The 21,141-nt window shown below is 40.4% G+C and overlaps 1 protein-coding gene across 12 annotated transcripts in view; it reads right to left on the bottom strand.

Moving 5' to 3' along the window:
• The window catches only part of LRRC38 (leucine rich repeat containing 38), a 258,878-nt gene that overhangs the window by 235,388 nt on the left and 2,349 nt on the right, over positions 1-21,141 (bottom strand). For 5 of the 12 annotated variants that reach the window (XR_009456179.1, XR_009456172.1, XR_002087306.2 and 2 more), the window contains one exon: positions 16,648-18,049. The exons of 4 other annotated variants lie outside the window; for them this stretch is intronic. The gene's annotated coding sequence lies outside the window, so the exon portion shown is untranslated. Of the gene's footprint in view, positions 1-2,140; positions 2,329-16,647; positions 18,050-18,444; positions 21,090-21,141 lie in introns of those variants that run through there. 3 more of the 12 variants (XR_009456185.1, XR_009456183.1, XR_009456180.1) reach the window with 2 other exon arrangements.

Genomic DNA, 21,141 nt, shown 5'->3' with positions numbered 1-21,141 from the left:
ACAAAGAGCATAGACAATAAATTAACTAGATGAAGCATACTGAAGTCACACAAGTCTGCGCCTGTGCTCAAAAATGAGCCTAGAGCAGCGTTCCTGAATAGAGTAGCATAATGATGGATCTTTTTCACTCTGCCAGCTCAAAGCTTAGATTCACTCCCTCAGAGACAACTCCTTAAATCACACTGAAGTCTGCAGCTTCTACTATTGTTAGCAATCACTTATGGTTATTAGCAAGATGCAGAAGGCAGTGCTGGGTAGGTAACTTGACACGGGGTGCCATAATAAGAAATCTGAATCACTGCATTGTACAGTTCTTGCAGCTGCAGTGTGGAGCCATTTATGTATAAATAAACCCGGCATCACACTAGCCATGTGTCTCTTTGTCTGGGTCTTGTGGATTTAGGCATCAGACCAAACCCACAGCCCCCTGCTCAGCAACAAACAGTTGGGCTTGGTCACAAAGGTCCCCATTCAATCAAGTAGCTTGTTCGGTTTCTCCGGGCTGCAGAGGGCAGATTTTTAGACTCCTGTAAATGCTCAATTGGCAAGTGTCTTAACAAGCAAAGAGCCCTGCAGATTCCATGCATTTTCAAGGATGTGTTTTCTGCTTCCAGAAGGCGGTTGGCAAGGATGATTGATTAGGGATAGTGTGAAAGAAAGGAGATTTTGAAAGCAAAAAAAAAAAAAGGAAACTAACCCTCCTCAAGTGAGAGATCTAGAGGATTGGAGAGGAGGGGGCAGGGGGAGAAATGGAAGAGGGGGGGCACTGAAGCTTCAGCAACAAAGAGCAACATCATTTTCATTGACCCTGCCACAACAGCTCTGAAAAGAATCAATGGTCCATGATGGAGGTTCTTTCAATAATAAAACACAAACCTTTGCATTTTCATAGACAATTTTCATTCTTAGAATGAATCTAAAAACTCAATTGAACTCCAGCTCCAATGTTTCAAATATGAGCATTAAGTTAGAACTCTTGGGCGCGTCTACACGTGTGCTTTAATACACATTTTATTTCTATAGCTGATTGATGACATCAATGGTTAGACAGAAATGGTGCTGAACTCCTGCAGCTCCTAGTAACACAGAATGCAGGATGCTCAATGCCCTGGGCAAAGGGGAGAGAGGAGTGGGGAGGAGACAGAGGAGGAAATCAAATTCCAAAGCACCAATGATGCTTCCAGGGTATTTGTACCCAAAAGCTTGCAAAGAAGAATTTTTCCAATTATTTGAGTTGGTCCAATAAAAGATATCAGATTTACCCAAAGCACCTTGTCTGCCAAAGCACCGATGAAGCAGCTTGATGCAACGCTCTTCATGTGCTTGACTGGTTTGCCAATCATTGAGTAATTTATGGAGGGAGCTGTGTGGGAGGAGATTTCAGCAGAATCAGAACTTTCCTGCTGAATTTTTATTCTGATAAAAAATAGCTGCTATTTCCTAACTCACTTCTGGATTTTGAATACCGTTACTCCAAACATAACAAGGTAAATATCCTGCAAGTTATCAGTTCTCCAAACACACATAACTAGTGGTCACCGCGATAGCAATAAACAAACAGAGATTATGTTGCGGTGTGGAAGCAGGCGAGGCTGAGGCTTTGGCATTTTGACTTGCAATTCCTCCCTAATTCCAAGGAGGTAATTTTCAGATGAAAATCCATTAAGCTATATGCACACCACTATTTAGCAGAACAAATATTTGATTCTGTCAATGTTGCCCCAAAATAGCATGCTCCAGTCAGCAGATCTGAGGCAACTGTGTTTGCATTAGAGAAAATTAGCACTCATTACAATTTTTCTAGTATTTCACATTAGTATGCCCAAAACATGTCTTAGGAGATGAAAGAAACAGTTCCTTGATCATCTCTTTAATTGTATCACTGCTGTGCAAATATCTAGTATCAGCTCAGGGGAACAGTGATGGATTGACATGCCAAGACGTTAATCATTAAGGGGAAATCCCTGGTTTAAAGAAATCAAAGTCTGGCTACTGAAAACAACGTAAAACTTTTGTGCCTCACCAGCAAGATCCAATTTCAGGTCTTAAGCAAAATGCCGTCTTAACTGACGGAAAAGTTAGGGGAGCACTGCAGAAATTCTTGGGAACTTTAAAACATCAAAATGAAACCTTAAAAGTCTCCAGACATAGCATGTTTAATGTACATCAGAACAAAGGGCCCACAAGAAAGAGGGGCTGTAGCTTTGCATTCCGATCTTTCATTTTTGCTCGTAGTTAGCTTCAGTCATCGGGCACTTTTGGCGAGTTGCTGTTGCAGATCTGCCACGGTACTGTACAGCATCATTTTTATACTCACAAATCAGTGTCCTGCAGTCACAGAAAATGATGCAGGTCAGGAATGAAGCATGTTGGCAGCACTTAAGACCTCCCTCACTCACGTCATTTACATCAGGGCTTCAATTCAGTATAAAAAATGTCTGGGCGTTCACACTTCATGGGGCCAAGCAAGGACAAGGAGGCCACAGACATTTCATTGCCAGCAGCTCCTGCAGCCCTACACAGGAGCCCACAGTACAGGAAATGGACATGCTTATTTTTATAACAAATCAGGCCCCAGATTATTATCAAACATAAAGCATCACTATTCACTTATACATGACTGAACCTCTCCACCCTTTTTTCTTATCTTTTTAAATGCCAGCTTCTTCAAAGAAGGATGTGACAGACAAAACTCCTGTGTTGTGGAAAGACGGTCAAGACGTTTTAGCTAAATGATTCTCACTGGGTAAATAAAATCATCATCGTCTTCAGACTCAAGGCACAGATTGTCTCATCACAACCATCTCAACTTCTAAGGACAAGTTATAAAAACTTATACGTATATAAAACCAGATTCATAGATTTTTAGGCCAGGAGGGGGCATTCTTGACCATCTAGCCCAGTGGTTCTAAACGTTTTTAGACTCAAGGCACTCTTTGTTAAACTCAAGCTGCCCCTTCATAGCTTGTGAATTAAGTGGCAACCCATTTTAAAAAGTGATGTATTTATTACCATGCTTACCTCCTTGCAGAGGGGCCAGGCAGTAGGGGTAGCGAATGGCCAGGCAGGGAGAGCCTGAGCCTGCCTTTATCTCCTTATACTTCCTGAGGCATCCTTCAAAGGATCCCACAGCACCCCAGGGTGCCCTGGCACCCTGGCTCAGAATCACTGGTCTAGTCTGATGTGCTGCTGAACATGGTCCAGAATATTTCAGAATGATTCCTACATCAAATAATGTCTTTGAACATAACTTGCAGGCAAAAAAAGAAGCATCAGTGATGTTTTAAAGTTCCCAAGGGATGGTGAGTCCACCATTTCCCCTGGTTAGTTATCCCTGATGTTAGAAATCTGCAGCTAAATCCCTTTGAATTTCCACAGTCTATTTGCATTGTGTCCATTGTTTCCACTGCCATGCCTTTTTGTTAGCTTCAACAGCCTTGACTGTCAGAAATGTACCATCCCTGGTATTAGTATATCATCTTAATCATCACTTCAGACACAAACTATTAGTTTCTTGAAGAGGCAAGTTTTCCAGGATTCAGATCATCCCAATGGCTCTTTTCCACGCCTTTTCTAGTTTTTTAAAGTGTTTTTGGAAGTGTGGATGCTGAAATCAGACATGTGCTGTAACTTATCTCACCTAGCAACAGAGATCAGGTTTTCCTAGAAGTGGAGAAAAATCTTAGGTGGCCTCCTCACATATGGGGCAGCCTGTGGAGCTGAGGGCACCATGCCCTGTGGAATGAAGCCACTGACTGTTTGGCGCCCTAGAACAAATAGTAACTTGTGCCAATTGCCCCTTTTTCCATCTTATGCCATGTAGCTTTGCCCCTTGTCTCACCAGCAATGCATATGGAACCAGTACCACCTCATTTCTCTTCCCTGATGTTCACATGTACTCCATAACATAGTTCTCTGAAAAATGCTTCTGAGAAATACCATTGTCTTACTCAATAGATCTGCCCTCATCTGTATTCAGAGCCTGGATTCCTAACAACCACATTTTAGTACTGTTTTCTTATTATTTTTTATAACTACTTGGTACTGCAGAGCTAATACGGCTAAGAGAGCAAGATAAATTCTTTTAATGGCTATATATTATGAAGAGCATAGTTACTTAAGTCTTAGTTATTCTACAAGATGTGCTGAAGCCTGTCATATTCAGTAGCTAAATTATGCAGGTAGCATGCAAACTGTGCAAAGGTGGCCTCTGCGCTCCTGATGCATGCATAAGTTCAGATCTCTAATAGTGGAGTGGCTCCCAAAGAGAAGGTTGTAGTGGTAGAAAGTTGTTGTAACCTTACCTCCTCTAGAGCCATTTCTGTTTGGGAGGAAGGTGAGGACAAGTCATAACATCAACCCTCCTCTAAGAGAGAGAGTTGGGCTGATAGCGGTGAAGTTTCATATAGAGGTTTTACCCCCCACCCCCCCCATTTTTAAAAAATATTTTTCTTTTGCAGAATCAGAGTTCTTGCCTGTTGCAAAGAGCTGGGATTCCTGCCCACTGAGTGGATTGAACCCGTTTCTCCCAGGACACCAAACAGCTGTCCAGCAACAACTTAAAAGACACTGCCGATTTGCCATGGATGTGAACCATCACTGTAGAAGTGAACAAATCTATAACGCAATTACCCCCCTGGCCCTATTGTACCATCTAATCCCTACTTTTCAAATTTATTGATGCAGGAATTTTGGTTCTTGGGAAATTAGTCATCAATGCCTCACTTGAACGAGGAAATGTCTCCATTTCCTGCTATCAGCAGTTGTCTCTCTCTCAAACAGTACCTTTTTTTTTCAATGCCTTTTAGATATTTTTCACATTCCTGCCTCACAGCATATTTGAGGCATTGTATCATGCGGGAAACAGAGGTGGAGCTGGCAATTCAGTCAGGTACACTCCTGGGAGGGGGGAAAAAGATGGAAGTATCAGCTCCTCTTGTTTCCTGTCTGCATTTAATAACAAGACTGTCTGAAGAGAGGAATGTGAAAGGGCTCATCAGGCTAAAAATGAACTTTGGGAATAAACACAACAGCTTAGATTACTTTGTTTTGTGAAAGAATATGCTGCCTTCCATCTGTCCCAACATTCCCATGCATCCCAGTAGGGACGTGCAGGCTGAATAAGCAACAGTAGATGGGTCTTTGTGGAGAATCGTTTTCCATGTTATCCAATATGCATCTTTTTACTGTTCTTAAGCCTGCACAAGCTACTCTACGTGCAGTTATGGCAAAAGGTGCTATTGGCTTGTCCATTAGTGGTTACTGATGCATAAGACCCCAGGATGAGGCTCTCTAGAGCATCTTAATCCTTTCTGTGCAGCACATAGCTATTCTCAGAGAGTTGTTAAGGGTAATGGATAAATTAAAGTATTCTTCTTCATCCAGAAGGCTGAACCTTTATGAGCTGTCTTTTTGTGTGCCAAACAGCTGCACAGACAGTGGGTTTAGGGCTGGGCTACAGTTACCAGACCATCTGGTCCAAGGGGAACTTTGGATTAGCAGTTTCCCCATGTGTATGAAGCAAAGGGCTTGAGGGAGGAAAGGGACTTAGAGTGGATTTAACCAGTTTGAGTTTTGATAACCCTGAAGAGTGATGAAAGACAAGATACCTTCTTTGGGAACAGGGCAGTGGCAGACTTGTGTTTACTTGAATGCATTTTTAAAAACAAAGATATTTCTTCTGAAATGCCCTGCATCCTAAACACTTATCTCTTATATGCACCACAGATATGTCTCTATTTGATGTTTTATTTTTTTCTTTAAACTGAGCCCAGAATTTTTTGGCTCATCTTCAGTTCCAGGGCATCCTATATTCAAAGGAATGCAGCATCACAAGAGGGAGGTACTGGAACACCCTGCCACTGTGAATAGAGGGCTGAAAATGAACTAATTTTAAGAATGGACTTAGTAAATTAATGAAAAACATGATGAGATACGATTTTGTTCACTAGCAACACATGGGAATCAATGACCCATAAAGTCCCATTAGTTCTATATTCCTAGAAGTCCAGTGGTGTCCTAGCTGAAGTTTCTGCCAAAAAAAGATGCAGCAACAAAATAAATATATGCAACCTTATGTTCAAGAAAGGGTTTGCATATACTTTGTTAATAAATAATTAAGGCTCTGAAAATATCCAACTCTGCATCACCCATTTCTGATCAACAAAGGGAGTCATTGAAAAGGGCCCAAAAATCTGTTGCTGGTTGACACAGGAGAAACAATGCCATACCAATACAGGAGTTTGGAAGTAACAACAGTGATGAGACTCAAAGATCTTCTCCTTCATAAACCATCCAGTTCAGGTGAGAGGAGAGTTTTCATTAGCTACAGTTATCTCACTTAGTGTAGTGACCATGGTTGGTCCTGGGCAAGAGTGGCAACATAGAGGACACCATAATAACATAGAGAACACCAGTGTGCCCTAAAAAAAACTTGAAAAACCTTGTAAATCTTTTTAGGACAAAGTCAACATGCCATAATGCAGATTTCCTTAGGACTATGCAAAAACCCTGTATCAGACCACTACAATGTCATCTCAACAGGCCTCAACACTTGTTTGATAGCAGCTTGACAACTTCTGTTAGAAAGGCACCATTATCAGCATACAAACCCCTCATTTCACTTCACCAAGGAAAGACAGTATTCTCTGCTGCTCCAAGTTGTTCATCTTTAATTCTTCTCTTAGGTTTTGGCTGGATTAACAAAAGGTTAAAGTTAGCAAATACTTCTAATTCCTTAGGATAGGTGCACGTTACATTGATTTAGCCTGATGTAGAACATGGATGGACAAATCAATTAAACCAAGTTAAAATGAGTGGGACTTCAGAAGGGACTTATTGCGCCTTAGTTGACCTGCAGTAATTGTTTCCTGTACCCATTGCTAGCTTGCAGTAAAGCTGAAATGGGACAGCCTTTTTCTTAAATGAAAGAGGACTTAGAGTGTCTATTAGAACTGTGCGAAACAACACTGTTCCATTTCACCTTGAGTTGTGAGGTTTCAAGGGAACAGCGTTTCATACTGAATTTCATTTAGATTCGAAACAGCTGTTCCATTTTGCTTCATCAAAACAAGCAAGGCTGTTTCAACTCTGTTTCGATCGGCCAAGGATGGGAAGTCAGCCTAGCTGAACTGACTTCCCTTTCCCAGTGCTATGGTCGAAACGTTTTGACTTTTGAAACGTTTTGACTCGTTTTGTTTCAAGGCTGTTTTGAAGCCCTTTGTTTCATTTCAATTTTGCTGTTTCAACCTCGAAATGAGTCAAACAGAGTCGAAATGAAATGGCCGGCGAAATTTCGCACAGCCGTAGCATTTATATCCATGCTCTGGGAGGTGTGGGGGGGCGGAGTGGGGGTGTGTGGAGGTGCACTTTAATTAGAGTGGCTGTGAGAGTTGCTCTAATTAAAGCATCTGGAGAGTCACATGTATCAGCATCCTCACGCTGAAAAATGGCCATGGGGGTGCTTTAACTAAAGCTTGTTGAACAGAGGCTATTTTTCAGCGTGGAAACACTAATACAGGTGACGATGGAAACTGCTGCAGCACGGTAATTACAGCGTGTTGGAGAAGCCTCAGTGTACGTATATAAGTGCCCTTTGTTACTGCAGTGTAGCTTCCACTTACCACAAGAAAGTGAATACATGCAACAGTTTCGCCAGAGCAGCTGGCACACAGTAAATCCAGACCCCTCTCCACCCCTTTTACCTTAATATCAGTTTGCTCATCTGCTCATACTCCCTGACAAACCCTTATTGCTTAATGGAACATATGGGTTATTTAAAATAAGAAAAAACAGCATTTATCCTCTTGCAGTTCTGCAACACTTGATTTTGCAAATGAAGGTCTGCTGGATTTAGTGTAGACAGCTGCACAAGACTGTCCAAAGTGAACCAGAGTGAGAGTCACCCAAGGGAAACTATCCTTGGCGCTAGGACATGGCTGTCTGTAGGACCTAACACATTGATGTGATCATGAAAACATTCATTGCTGTTAACCATGCTGCATGGGGAAATTAAAAATGCCATCTGTTCATTTGAACTGAGAAGCGTTGGGTTTTGGAAATGTTAAACCCTCCTGTGTTAAAGTTAGTCTTATTTAATATTGCTTTTCAGGTGGCAGTGTTCTAGTGGATTGTTTAACAATTAATAAAATAAGTTACCTTCCCAATGAGTGTATTTGAGAGACCAAGTGGAAAACAACAACAAAATGGGAGACAGAGAGAGAGGAGATAATGTGTTGTCAAAGGACCAGTATATGTAACATGTTTTGTATGCCTGGAACCAGGAACCACAAGGATACTTTGAACAGCAACAAACAGGAACACTTCTGCAAAATATCAGAAGGGAAGAATTCCCTCTTGCAAACTAATAATGCAGATTTTCATTGTAATAGCATGCTCAGTAAATTGTATCCTAGCACCAGCTAGTGGCAAGAATGAATGGAGACATCTGTATTTAGAAGGAAAGCAGGGAATATCTTTGTCTTAGGAAAACTTGGTATCTTGTATATCCTGTTGCCCTCCCTTTCTAATGTATATATAATATTTCCAATAAAACCAAAACTTCAGAGTGGTCTCACAGGCCATGTTTACATAAGAATGGTTTTAAATCACAGCTCCCTGTGGGTGCAGTCCAAATTGAAGCAACGCTGGGAGAAACCACAACATGCAAAGTTTTACCATTCACTGTGCTTTTAACCTTCTCATGCTTGTCACTACTCAAACAAGGTTATTTAGTTAGCTCTCAATAAAGGCAGATTTAAAAACGTTTTCCCTTCCTTTGAGCGGAGATCCTGAAAGTAGGCAACACGATCAACTGGCAAGCACCAATTCAGGTTCAGCTTATATAATTACTAATCATCATAAATAATTAACCCACTTGAGGGTTTTAAAGTACCTGCTTCCACTTCCTAGACAATCAGTTCTGGGTAAGCCCAAACCCTGAGATAGTGCATATCTGGTCTTAGCAGAAAAAGGTAATGCTGTCCTTTTTGGCAGCTGATGGTTTAACTTAGCTTTTCATCCTGGTAGGGCAGCAGATTGTGTCATGTAAGAGCAGGCCCACTCTATGCTGGATAGCGTGCTGCAGTGCAAATCCACTTCCACATACATATACTGCATGCGGAAGATGTCCTGTATCCATTCAACATACCCAGTGCCGATCTCACAAGTATCCCCAAGGCAGAGTGGCAATGGGTATGCACCAAGAAGTGGCTACACTTTTCTTTGTGGTATGAGTTGTATATGCAGCAGGAGCACGGTTTTATGGTGGAGTTCTCTAGCACCTTCTAACATGGTTTAGATGTGCCACAAAATTGAAGGACACTGAACTGATACCAATACTAATTTTGGGGACAATATTTATCATTGGGCGATAACACCTACAGGCCATACAGGAGATTAAGGCCCTGTTGTATTCATTTTTGTACAAATTCCCAGTCTGTGCCCCTAAAGAATTTACAATCTAAATATACTCCGTGGCTGAATATTCCCACTTGGCTTAATAGCAGCAGAATATAGGAAAATACAATATTGTTAATAGGGGGCAAGGGAGGGGGCGGTGTCCGTTGTCTCATTCTGTATTCTTTTCTTCACAATTCAAAGTTGCCAATAGTATTTAGAACAGCACACTGTCTCTGGGGAGGGTTAGCACCTCCAAGACCCTACATTTTCCTGCTTGACTAGGTGAAAGTCCAGCTCTGCAAAACACTTAAAAGCCACTCCCAGCTTTAATTTTTTTAGCTATTAAGCTTTCCTGCAATTGGGTGTGCCATATATTGCATCACCACCCACATGCTCCTGAGCTCCCAGGCCCAAATAGACCTTCAGCACAAAAGGGCAATGAAAAAAACTTCTGCCCATTTGCAAAAAAAGGGCAAAAAAGCTTTTGCCTTTCTGTAGCTGATTGCTCAGCATCAGCACTTCTCTCAGTTTGGACCAGGCCTTAGCACTCACCAAACCTAGTGCAGCTGCAGGTCCAGAGGGCATCATGCTAGAATGACTGGTGAGCTGGGGGGAGGGGGAGGGTTTGTTGGGGTTTTTTGTTTTTAAAAGAAATGTGCATGCCCCTGGGCCAATGGCCAAGATGCTGCAATGGGTAAAGGTCCTTGACATCATGAAGCAGGGAAAAATAGCTGCCAGTCTGAGGACCTGCTGACTAGTATAATTAATTATGTTCATGGAAGAGATGTTATTCTGGAGAGAGAGGTCCTTCTTGGAGTACTGCTTATAGAAATGCAACTGAGAGACAGGGTCTGACAAAGCACCCATTATCAGGCAGTTGTCCTAATTATCCACCAAACTTACTATAACACAGGCTCAAAGCAACAGTTGCGTTAGTGGATGTCTGCAGCATAAAAAATGGTTTGGCAGACAATCTTTTCCTAGAAGCACTGAAAATAATGCATGGCAAAATAAACACTCCACCTACCTGTGGACAGGTAGGCTCAACAACTGCAAATTCTACATCTATTTAGCGGAACAGACCAGTAGACTATCTACTGGACATCAGGTTCCTCTAGGTCTCGCCTTGGCACTATAACTCTCTGATATTTATTATAATGATACCAACCTGATTGCAGGAATTTGGATACATCCTACTCTCCTCACCATCCACATGAGTACTTCCATCTAAGCAGAACACATCCTTATAGAAGATTTGAAAATATGTCAAGACTATTACAGCTTATGTGATTCCAACCAGTTTGTCTGAAACAGCTCTCTCCTTCTGTGGGGCTTAATTGAAGAACAAGGACTTCCAAAATAATGTCAGCGAATCTGGATCACATACAACTACTACTAAATAGATATCACTGCCAGAAGAAGTTGAGAATATAAATCTGCAAAGTGGCTGGAACCAGCTGGGGAGGAGGAGCTCACACCATTTGGTGGAAAGCTACCTTGGACCACATCTCATTAACAGTACAAGTCTGGGCAGATAGCACACAAACAGAAGTAACTGATGTGTGATTGAATGCTGCTGGGAGAATCAAGACAGGAAGTTTAACATCACTTGTGACACTGTGATTCCAGTCCCCAAACACAGTTGACCACCATCCCTCAAAAGGGAAGCTTAGACAACACAAAAATAAGACTGTGCTGTAATAAACCCAGACTCTGCTACCTAAAATCTCCAAAACTTCCCAACGTGCCACCTTAACTCCAGGTACACTTATTGGTTGGTTGCTAGTAACGCGCTCAGAATCTGCCTGATCACACGATCAACGTCAAAAGTTGTGGGAAAACAGTGGGATCAAGAATAGCACTTGATCATTATTTCATCTTGCCGCATAAGATACAATTTCTAGTGATCTGTATCAGAAATGCTTATGGGCATGGCAGCTACACAAGGGAAATAAGAACTCCCTCTGCAGCTACATAAGAGAAGATATCCACACATGTACTGTATCATCTAGAGATGCACTTAAGATTCCTCTCCAGAGGAACAGTTTTGATTCATTCAGCATTCATGGAAAACACAGAGCAGTTGACAAACTGCCATGTCAACCTTCAGTGTTGCTGTCCAAAAATCAACATACAAAAGAACAAGAAATGTATATTTATTTTAAGAAACCAGTTGTCTGGGTTCCCAAAGAATCAGGGGATGGCAGTAGGAGTCACTGAAGTGGTTCAGGATTCACAAGCGCTCCTTTTAACAGTGTCCATGTTACACAATGTTCAAACTGGAAGTTACCAGTCTAAATAGTTCATAAAATTCTTTAGCCTCAGGCTATATATATGGCCTGCTTTTCAGACACCATATTTCTTATTGCTGATGAGGCTAAAGAATAAATCGTAGTTCAGTCCTACTTTGACAAATAAATGGCCTATTCCTTTGCCAAGCAAATACTTAATTTACATATTTTCCCCGTAAAACTGCTAGTACTAGCCATAACACCACTCGGCCTACACAGTCCTGGTTTACTAAAATAACCTAGAGTGACACAGAAAAATGTGATAATGCAGAACTTGTTCCAATTAGCAAGACAAAAAGACATTTACACTTATCAGTGTATCTTTGGTCAAGTAATTTTCAAGGCTACTTCAGACTGTGCAGCTGAAAGATGCCTTCCAAGTAATCCATTTCATTTATAACATTTTTTTTAATTTTATTATTAACAACTGTTCATACTAAGGTGCTGTATCAAGGACGGTCCCAAAAGCATGGCTAGAGTACCATATAAAATTCACCTTTTTAGTAACGCTATTGTTTTCCTATACTTTTACAGAGTCATTGTAATTGCGGGCTTGGGGTGGGTTTTTTTTTTTTGGGGGGGGGGGGGGGGGGATTGTTAACTAATTTGTACCTCTGTTTGCACTGAATGAGATGTGTCAGCCTGGAACTGGATCCAAGTTTACTGTTAAATCCCAGGATCATTTTGCACTGTGGACACCGGGCACAACCAGCTCTTTACTTGTTGGATCACTTCTATGTCCATAAGCAAACATATTCAGATTTATTCTAGTGCTTTACATCTTCTGCCATGGAGACACTACTAGATTTCAGTGATCTGATAAAAGAGGTTCAGAAATCTAGACCCAAAAGGGAAGGTTAATTTACTGATGATCAACTGGAATTGATCCACATAAAAGTGCATAATTCGAGTTACTATGGGGTAGAGGAGATGAGAAATAACAGATCCTGTTAGGTTTGCTTTCTCTCTCAAACAAAACTAGAATGGTTTTCAAGTGGAAAAATGCTAACAGTTTAGTTTAAACAAATAAGCCTATCAGTGTGGCTTCTTTGCTTAAAAGTCTGTGTTACCATTTCCTGCAATTGTATCACGAGCCATAAGCTATCTGGTGTTTTCCTTAAGGCCTAAGATCCCAAAGTCAGAGGATTATATGAGAATCTCAGCTTTCATTTAAATTTAAAAACAAACAAATCCCACCCCTCTCCACAAACAACAACCTTCTATCTTTCTAGGTTGGCTTTTGCTTTCTGTCTCCAGAAAACAAAATAAAATAACCCTAAATCTATTGTTTTTAAAAGTTCATGGCTTTTTAAACCAAAACTCACAATGTTTGGGCACTCACAGCTTTGAAATGCTGTAATGCTGAAGCAAAGAGAACACAAAGCATATCCCTGTGCATATGACTTGCATGATTAAAATACCTACAACTTTAATCAAGTAAAGGTTTGAGCGCGCGTCAGACTATCTGAACTAAATATAGTGGAAATTAGAGTGTGTGTCTGCTGCATTGCCACCAGATGGTGCATGTTCTCATTACGAAGATGAGTGAAGGAGACATTTCTTACATGGGAGTAGCCAGATGCATAAAAAAACACTCAGATTCTAGTAGAAGTAAACAAGCAGCTACTTCAAGAAAGCAGACCGATGAAGCCAAACACAGGCTGGATTGTCCTGGATAGTGCAGAGCATGGTCATACGTGGCATCAGAGCTGAAATACTCTATGACAGTAGTTCTCAACTGTTTTACACCCATTACCCTTCTTAGACTCGAGGCACCCCTTGTTAGACCCAAGGGCCATGTCCAGACGTGTGTGCATGTTTGGTTCCCTGCGGACAACTAGCGGTGTTGCACCTTGGGGAATGCCTATGACATATGCACTTTGGTGCATGGCAAGTAACCCCAGATAGGGTAGGGGAGGCTGAAGCCAACACTGGACTGCCCTCAGCAACCTTACCTGGGGTCTGGGGGGGCATCCTGGGGCTGCAGCTATGCCACTCCTGCCATGTGGAGCCTGGCCGGCAGTGGAGTGTGGCTCCAGCAGGCCAGGCTCCAGCTTCGGGCGGCACATGCTGCTCCCATGTATGCCACTCTGCTTTTTTTCCCCACAGGTTTTTTTGACTCCTGGATATCCAGGAGTCAAAAAAACCCTCCACACTGGTCCCTTGCAGCCGGAGAGCAACTGAATGTGCATTATGTGGCACCGCAGATGTATCTGCGCTCATCTGGATGAGGCCTTTTAGAAAATGCCAGCTCTTAGTTTCCATTAATTTTTTTACTACAGAAAAATAGAGTTATTTTCTGTTGCAAAGAACTCAGAAAGGCTAGAACAGGTCAAAATGTTTTTAACTCCATGGATTCCTAATCAAACTATCTGGGCTTATCTTGTGAATCACATTTGCACACCTAACTGAGCTAACACTGTGTGCCGCAACACGCTATATAATTATAACCATGTTAAACAGTTGCAAGTCCTGAGAATTATTAAGTATAGAATCTTTGGTGGATCCTGAAATATGCAACAGTGGGTAATAAGCTATAATGCTGCAGAAAAAAAAAAGACTTTGAACAGTCTCTGCTGCATTCAGTAGCTGGATGCAAGATCTCTTCTGCAAACCTTTCTGCTTTGAGTTTCAAGATCAAAGTTAGTAAGGATTCAAAAAGGTTCACCTGTCAGGTGCCTCTTATTTTTCAACTTAATGAAGCAACCTTGCCAGAAACCTAGACAGCTCACTGAGTGCCTCCTGAGGGCGTGGGGAGAGAGCGGAGGAACGGGAGGGGATGGATGGATAGATATGGGTATGTTTTTGGGGGAGGGAATTGGGAGGGGTGGTAAAGGTGTTGCTGCCACTGCTGCAACATCATCAGCTCCACTGTGGCTGGGCTCCCTGCCAGCCTGTGCCTGATTTATTCCCCACCACCACCCCATGCATATGTATTGGGCTTAGAGCTGCAGGGGTCCCTGGGGGGAAGGGGGCATGACTTCACTTCCTGCCCTGGGCACTGCCCCAGCCAGCACATATGGCCAGGCAGGGGCAGTGCAGGGCTGCCACTGGCATGGCCAAGATTCATGACCCCAGCACCCCCTCACAGCCAGCTCCTGGGGTGGGTGCACCTCTCCCACTGCCCTAGTTACGCTTTCCCTGTCAAGTCTTGCATATTCAGCACAAGGGAGTCACTCAGGTTCTAGACAAAACTGAAGCCAAAAAACAAATCTCCTTCTCTTCTGGCAAGTTTCCCGCACACACAAGGAAGGATTTTGCAAAGTGTACTGACAAGACACATATCACTCGTTTAAAATGAGCAGAGTCCCAATAATGGATGCAGGAATTGTGCTTCACTTGTATATATATATTTTTAAGCTGCTCGTACTAAGCAAAGATTTCAAGTCAGTAAAAGCCCCTGGCTGGTTATTTTATACACATCAATTTAATAGCAAATAGTAAACAGGTATGCTTTCTTGTCTTCCATAAATAAACCCGCTATACCACTTCTGAATTATAAACGCCTATGTTCACAGCAAGAGCTCTGTTATTGCAGTTATGAAGTGAACCCCAATTTCTTCCAAAAAGAAATGCAACTTCTGAATGGAGACACTTTCTCTTCCATATTGGAAACTGCAATGGCTTTGAAATTGAACTGTCCATGCTGTACCCTCCTTTCAAATGCTAATTTGACTTGAAATCAAAAACGGGAATTTGAGTCTCATTAAACTACAGCCCATACCACTCCTCATCGTCCAACACTCCCTCCTCCCCACTCCTCCAGCTTGCGATGCTTCTTCTTTTAGAAGGTAAACATTGACTCAAGCATTATTAGTAACAGTAACTAGCGTAAAAATTATTAGCTATAGATGATTGACACTATGGCTGCCAGGAAGATGTATAGCCGCCACATTGTGCATTTTACATAGTCTTGAGATACTGATTTAAAATCAAACTTTATTTTAAATATCAGCAGGTCATTCCCATGTCTCCTCTCTCATTTTATAAACATATTTATTATTTACTGCAGGGCAGCCCATTGGCCACATGCTGCCTACATGGTGTTTTTTACAGCCCCCAAGGCCCCCACATGGCCACTGTTCTTTTGATGCTCTGGCTGCAGCAGCAGCTGAGGACTCCAGGCTCCCCCTCCCCCTGCTGCCACCCAGGGAGCTGGGGAGAGGACAGAGGTCTCATACATCTGAAGGGGGCATATCCACTTGTGGCATGACTCAGTATCACAACAAGAGGGCATGCCTTGCAGCCCATCCGATTTACAGGACAACAAAGGAAAAAACATACACACATATATACTTACATACACATATATATGATGTTAAAAAAAATCAAAGCAATATCAAGGGATAGTTGACTTATTAAAGAAAGATTAGATTAGATTAGATATCTGTCTACCGTAGGAATGCTTTTTGAAAAGTTGCATCAGCTAGGTAATTGTAGCTATGCAAATTTGTCTAAATGTACATAAGCCTAAATGTAGATAGGTTGGTTAAAAGACTAATTGGAGGACACAAGAGATTTTTGTTCGTGTTTGAAGGATGTGAGCAGTGAGGAGAACAGAATGGTTTTGGATCCAGTGAGCTGGAAATAGAAGCAGTAAAATAAAACAAGGAAAAAGTACATTTAGGCTGAAATCTTTTGGGACAGTGAGGATGCTACTGTTATCCTCTTCTCATGGAAAATAACAAAGTGCCTCTGATTGCAGAAATACAAATAAATACAAATACACAATGGTTTGTTGGTCTTGTCTCAATTATTTCTGAAATGGTTCATCACCAAAGTAGGCAAGTGCTGAAGAAATAAGAAATAATAGTGTTTAAAAGTACACCTTTTTAAAAACAGAAATGATGAGTTCAGGTCACTGTAGTTAGTGAGGGTGCATTATTTCTTCTGTGAGTACTGAGATGACCAATGGGAATTCATGGGGAAAAAAAATAAATAAAAAAATCAAGAAGCATAAAAGGATCACAAATTTTACTAAATCTTCAAACAAAATTAATGTTACCCATTCTTTATTGCTTTTCCACCATTCACCATTAATTTCTTGCTGTTTAAAAGCTTCAGGCATTAAAACAGATCATGTGCTAATCTTATTCAGCCCTAAATTGCAAATAGCAACCAAAGTAAAGAAATCAAAACCAGTCTTGAAGCAAAGCATGTGTGTAGAAACATTTTGATAAAATTTTACATGCAACAAATACAGATATACAAATGTAGTAGTTTTGAAGAAAATGCTTCTATTTTTCTTATTCAACACCGAATGTGGATACTGGATTTCCATGATACGTAAAATTGAAAAACCTTTTTTCAGCACTTGTTACTTGATTTACGCTGTTCTATTCTAAATATAATCTTACCAGCCTTATCACCATAATATCCGAGAGGCCTTCCTGTGCAGCAATATGACTAACATCTAGATGTGTTTGTTCTCTCATCCTCTCCCCAGGGATCTAAGTGTATTCAGTGGAGTGGTTTGTTTTGGATTTATATATGTACATTCATGTGTACACAGACAGAATGTTATAAATTTACATTAAAGAAAGCAAAGTCAAAGAGATGCACCTTGGATTTAGAGCAGAAGGTGAGGAGGTTTTTAAATGGCTCTTAGTTCTTGTGAGAGTTTATTCTGCAATTTTGAACTGGCCCCTGAGAAAACTGTGTTCTGGCTACATCACATTTTCCATACAGACTATGATTTGTCTTACAGCTTCTGACATCATTTCCAATACAAATATCAGTTTGGTTAACCCTCCCCCACCCCCCATTTTCATCTCATGGGAGAAACCTAAACAGGGAAACATATTCAAAGACAGCATGTCAGAAGGGATCTTCTTTTTTGGGCGGGGGGAATGGAAAAGAAGTGAAGGGGAAGAAAAAAAGTGTTCTTTTTTGGTATAAAATTAAGAGGAAGTTAAATAGTTTCCTTATGTTACTTGGGTGAGAAAAGTCAAAGATCCCACTTGGATGGGCCCACCTTGATCTTGGACCTGAATCAGGAGCAACACCCCTGCTCTCTGAATACTCAAATGTGGGCAAATGGACTGAGGGGAGTCAAAGCCCTGACTTCAGCCACTACATAACCACGTTCACTGGCAGCATTAGCTAATTATTTGCAAGAATTTACTCCTCACCAAGCACCAAAGCCCAGGGAAGGTAGATGCATCGAAAACCGTGGCATATAATTCAGTCTTAAAGTCAAAGAGTAGCCTGCCTGAAAACTCAGACCGAGCCACAAATGATAAAATAATGGAGCATCAATGATGTCCCACATGGTCCAGTCTGTAACATGAAGAGTCTAGTAGTAAGAGTCGCCCCTCTGGAACTGTAATAAGACCCTTGTCCACAGATGACCATTCAATCTGAAAGGAAATGAACACCTTTTTCAGATGTTTCCCATCACTTATGTTAAGACCACTGTCTCCAAGACATTCAAAGCCTATTATATTGTAACTTGCAATTGTCAATGTAAATACCACTGAGCCCAAAACAGAAGCTAAATCCTGGATCTACTGATCCTGGGGTTGTGCATAATCTGAATCAAACCGCAAAACCCTGGACATTAATACACTGGAATCTTTGGCTTTTTGAAATGTGAATTTAAGTTTAGTTACTATAAAGCTACAAACTGCATCATTAACTACTTTGAAAACATGCTCTCCCTCCCACTCTGTTGATACAGTTTATAACCTACACTGACAAAAAGCAGGTCATTTCAGAGAAGTACTTCTGACAAAGCTGAAATGGTTTTGTGTAATTCTTTTTTTTTTTTTTTTTAAAAGAAATGTCTGCATGATCTTTAAGAGTGAGTAGCATCACGACATTAGTTTCGGTTTCCTTCTCGTTCTCTGCCTCTCTGCTTCCGCTCCCGTTTTTAAACCTTTCTGCTGTTTTACTACTCCCTTCCCCCTTCTTCTCTTATTTTGGTAAGAAACCTTCAATAAAATACTTTTTACTGAATCACAGAAGCCTTTTCCAACAGGTAATGGTGATCTCCTCCGTCACTTTAAAAAGAAGATTTTAGTTTAAATGCGGTATCTTCTATGCCGTCTCTTTCTCTGTGAAAAGTCTCTGGGGAACTTTTCAAATTAACAATTGAAAACATCAGGCTTAGAAAAGACTATGTTCCCACTTGTAAGAGAGAACAGAATGAAAGGAGACAGATAGCATAATGCCACAACAATGGTGCATCCATTGTCAAGCAGACCACACAATACTGCAAACCTCTTAGTAATTCTTAATTGAAAGAGGAAGACTATTCTATTCGTCCCATTGTTAATATGTTAACAATGTTAATTATCTAAATAGTTGATGGACTGACAATTTCAAATTAAGAGTTTATACTGAAACATCATTTTCCTTTTTCTCTTGGTTTAAAATGAACAGGTAAATCCTATCAAGGATAACTGCAGTCCTACGTGAGACAGTAAGGATACCTGGTACTTTACAGCTTCAAAGTATTTTACATACACGAACTAATCAAACTTAAAAAAAAACAAAAACCTAGGAGACAGTATTTTGGAGGTAGATAAGATGGTAGCAAGGTAAGTAAAACTGAGCCAAATTGAGAATTATAGTTTTAAGTCCCACTTCCATACTTTTGTCTAGCTCTAGTTATTTACCCATTTTCTAGTCAACTATCTATTATCAGTTAACAATCTACAACTTTTGGAGCAAACCACTTAGGTGTTTGAGTTCCTTCTGTTAATGCAAACACTGTTACCTACACCAATGATCTATTTTTGTCTCTTAAACCAGTTTAAGAAATACTGCTTCTTGTAAAAATTAATATTTAAAAAAGCTTCAATTTGTATTAAAACAAAGCTCTCTCTTTCTGTCTCTCTCTTTCTCTGCCTCTTCCCACCCCTTTCTCTCCTGCTGTTCTAAGAAAATTCTTGAAAATGTGTGACAGACTTCTGTTGAGAAAAATGGAAGGGAAAAATCTTTTTTTTTTTCTTAATGTTGCTGATACTGCTTCAAATAAGGCTCTTAAGAAACCTCATCCTGTTTAACTTAACAATACTGTCCTAAGTACCAACATAAAATTAAAGAGAAATTAGCACAGGAGAAAGATGTTAAAGTGCCTTGGAAATAAGCAATGTTCATGTGCATACTTGTATCTAAACAAAATCTTATAACATTTTCCAAACTGTGGAAAAGTAACAATAGGCCTAAACAGATAGGAACAATTTAGGTTTTAAATATCACCTAATGTTTAGTGGCATTGCAAATCCCCAGATAATTGCACAACAACATGAATCAAACACAAGTATAATATCAATTTTCAGTTGCAAAAGATGATAAATTAAAAGTCCCTGATAAGTACAAAAGTCCTAAGCAAGAAAGTAACATAAAGACTTAACTCTAACTACAAAATTCCACTGTTTTTCTACTCTACATACTAAATCTAGAAAAGAATTAAGAAAATATTTATATTTATCTTGCCCTTTTAAAAAAGTCACTTTCCCCAAACTCTAGCTCACCTGCTCTTACTACCAATCTCCCAAACTTTACCTTACAGGTTAACTCTACTCCCCAGGATGTCCTTTGGTCAAATATGCACCAATCAGCTGCAAACTTTTTTTTTTTTTTTTAATCGGATCTCTACAGGGAGGCTTGTGCCCTAAAAGGGTAGGTGGAATTTGTCCAAAACTCTTTGTTCTTCCCAAAGCAAGCGAGTGATTGAATGTGGATCCTTGGGTATTAGAAAATATAAAAGGAAGAGATAAAAGGGGTTTAAAACTTTGTGAAAGATGAGGTCTATAATTATTTTGTATTTACTATTATAATTATGCAAGCTACTTTTATAGCCGAATAAAAGGACCAGTTCCTTATCCCAATGTGTTTATAATCTAAATTAACAAGCAGAACAGAAACTCTGAGATAGAATGAGAAGTGAAAATAAGTGGGGGATTCTACTTTAGTAGACTTAAAAACCATGAATGAAAAGTCATATGGGTACTGTAGTAAGAAAAAAAGAACATACTTTGCTTAAGGACTATTTTTAGTTTAACCAACCTTACAGCTAAGTTAACTTGTGTTTGGAAATTTGTGCTTTAACCGCTAGAACCTATTCCCTCCCTTTCCTCTTTATTTTCATTCCCTGGTAACATACCAAGTTTCTAGTTCCTTATCAAATCTGAGACATGGTTTATGTCAGAAGAGTTGAATAGGTAGAACTAAAGGGAACTAGTTATACCAGTGAAAATCCCTAATATAGGTGTACTTATATTGGTTTGCTTCAGGTTTAAATTAATTATTATTATAGTAAGGTAAAATAGATTAGGCATGTTCACAATGAAGACTGGCCACCGATGTAGCTGGATGGATTTTCATTATGCTGGTGGAACCTTTTTTTAATGTAGTCTTGATCATCTCAGATGAGGAGAAGAGCTTCTCAACCTTTTTAGACAATTGGAAAGAAACAACTATAACAATAGCTTACATTTACACA

Source organism: Alligator mississippiensis, chromosome 13 (assembly GCF_030867095.1).
Source record: "Alligator mississippiensis isolate rAllMis1 chromosome 13, rAllMis1, whole genome shotgun sequence".
Classification (NCBI taxonomy): Eukaryota; Metazoa; Chordata; order Crocodylia; family Alligatoridae; genus Alligator; species Alligator mississippiensis.
The sequence above is the reverse complement of the archived record's forward strand: the minus strand, read 5'-3'. Positions and strand labels throughout refer to the sequence as shown.